The 2,500-nt window shown below is 61.7% G+C and overlaps 2 non-coding genes across 2 annotated transcripts in view; both read right to left on the bottom strand.

Moving 5' to 3' along the window:
* Positions 1 to 1,558: 1,558 nt before the first annotated feature.
* Positions 1,559 to 1,713, bottom strand: LOC124415403. Its single transcript, XR_006930365.1, has one exon. It is a non-coding gene; the product is annotated as a 5.8S ribosomal RNA (ribosomal RNA).
* Positions 1,714 to 2,475: 762 nt separating this feature from the next.
* The window catches only part of LOC124415410, a 1,912-nt gene continuing 1,887 nt past the window's right edge, over positions 2,476 to 2,500 (bottom strand). The window contains exon 1 of the ribosomal RNA XR_006930371.1: positions 2,476 to 2,500. This exon is cut by the window's right edge and continues 1,887 nt beyond it. This is a non-coding gene — a ribosomal RNA (small subunit ribosomal RNA).

A 2,500-nucleotide genomic window follows, 5' to 3' on the forward strand; every position in this document is an offset into this window, starting at 1 on the left:
ATCGCTACGGACCTCCATCAGGGTTTCCCCTGACTTCGTCCTGACCAGGCATAGTTCACCATCTTTCGGGTCCCAACGTGTACGCTCTGGGTGCGCCTCTTCTCGCGATGAGAACGAGACGCCCCGGGGAGTGCGGGGCCGCATCGTGACGCGGCCCATCCTCCCTCGGTCAGCGCTGGGCTGACCTTTACTTTCATTTCGCCTTTAGGTTTGCTCGTCCCAATGACTCGCGCACATGTTAGACTCCTTGGTCCGTGTTTCAAGACGGGTCCTGAAAGTACCCAAAGCAATAGCGTCGCCGACCGGTATGTGATAATTCAAACGAGCCAGCCAGAGGACACCGCCAGCCAACAGCTGGCCAGGCCCGGGGACGGCGCTAGGTCCGACCACCGGGAATCGCTGACCGCGCTTGCGGCGGGCCCGACGCAGTTCAATGCGGCTCTATACCGTGCGGGTACCGCCGGGCAGCCGGACGGGCAACCGGGGGTCTGCCCCGACGCGAACGCCGAGACAGGCAGCCGACCGGGCCTTAGACCGACACCCAACGGGTCGCGACGTCCTACTAGGGGAGAAGTGCACGCCGGCGCCGCCGGACATTGCACCGCGACCGAGTGCCGTGGACGCGAGGTCCCGACATCACGAACCGCGGCGAAGCCTGCGTCGCTGACGATGAATCTCCCCGTTCGATCTTTCGGGTTTCTCAGGTTTACCCCTGAACGGTTTCACGTACTCTTGAACTCTCTCTTCAAAGTTCTTTTCAACTTTCCCTCACGGTACTTGTTCGCTATCGGTCTCGTGGTCATATTTAGCCTTAGATGGAGTTTACCACCCACTTAGAGCTGCACTCTCAAGCAACCCGACTCTGAGGAGAGATCCTCCCGTGCGCGTCCCGGTCACTACGGGCCTGGCACCCTCTGCGGGTAAGTGGCCCCATTCAAGATGGACTTGGACGCGGGCCGACGCCCCGGGATAAGTGGATCCTCCCAAACACTACATTTCCCGGCGGCAGGACCGCGGGATTCAGTGCTGGGCTGTTTCCTGTTCGCTCGCCGCTACTGAGGAAATCCTAGTTAGTTTCTTTTCCTCCGCTTAGTAATATGCTTAAATTCAGCGGGTAGTCTCGCCTGCTCTGAGGTCGTCGTGATTATCGCTGTACTTCGACGTGGTAACGGCGGTTAAGCACGGACACGCGAGGACGGCAATATAAAATCAGTCACGGAAACGACCGGAACACGGCTCCGCCCTGCGGGCAAAGCGACGTTCGCGGAATTCGTTAGCATGAGCGGCGACCGGCCGCGCGGTGAAAGGTCGGTGTCGCCGTGCCGGATTCGTTCGTTCTCTCGCCCACTATCGCTAGCACCGGGAACGTGACGAACGGCAGCGACAGCTCGACCCCGCGATCAGCGGTGACGCGTCGTAACCGTGACATACGTGTTCGTTTGAGGCAACGCCATCCGTTGACGCGCGGCTGGCGCGCGACACGGACGGCGAGAACCCAGTCATTCGCTCGTGTGTGCAGGGAAATCCCGTGCCTACAGAGCAGTGTGTCGTTGTGAAACGACCCTCAGCCAGGCGTGGTCCGGGAATTGTATCCGTGGACCGCAATGTGCGTTCGAAATGTCGATGTTCATGTGTCCTGCAGTTCACAAGTTGACGCGCAATTAGCTGCGTTCTTCATCGACCCACGAGCCAAGTGATCCACCGTTCAGGGTAATCATATGTGAATTTCGCATGTAAGTGCGCAATTACGGTTGTTACCGGCCTTCTGTGATAGTTTGTATATAACGCGGCGCCGCGTGCTTCGGCCCTCGCGCGGAGAACCGCGCGCGGGAGGAACGGGCGCCGCGCGTCACTTTTCGATTTGTACGATACGTTCAAGAGCCGTCGTGTCCCGCAACCGCTGGGATTGCGGGCCGACGGCAGTGGGCCGGCGGCGGCCTTGGGCCGCCGCCGCGCTACGTCGTACGGGCGAAGATTCGCGTTCCAACCTGCCGCGTGTGCGGCCCCGCATGTCCGGGCGCGGGCGGCGTGTGAGCCGCGACGCCCCGGATACGCGGGATAGGTTGCCCGTGACGTAGCGCATAGACCAGTCTCGCACTTGACCCTCGTCGGACCCTACCAAAGTCCGACGAGACGCGGCCAGACCTCGGCACCGAAGGCGCGGACCGACCCGCCGCTGCTCCGCCGTGGCGGAGTGACGGGTCGCTATGTGCCGCGCACGAATCGGTCGTCGGGCGGGTAACGCCGGCGAGCGCGCTCGTCGTGACCGCGGCGAACGCTGGACCCATCGGATCCGGCGTCAGCGCCGCTCATTTTGGTACGACGGATGTTGCGCGCCGCCGGCCACCCAGGCCCGACCGTTACGACGTTCTATAAGGTCTCTTCAAGAGTATTTGTTACGGCGGGGCGTACGCGCCGCAAGCGGCGATAACGACCCCGCCCTCACGAATCGCTGCTTCAGGCAGTACGAAACGTTAATGATCCTTCCGCAGGTTCACCT

The sequence above is a fragment of the Diprion similis genome, unplaced genomic scaffold, assembly GCF_021155765.1.
Source record: "Diprion similis isolate iyDipSimi1 unplaced genomic scaffold, iyDipSimi1.1 ptg000046l, whole genome shotgun sequence".
NCBI lineage: Eukaryota > Metazoa > Arthropoda > Insecta > Hymenoptera > Diprionidae > Diprion > Diprion similis.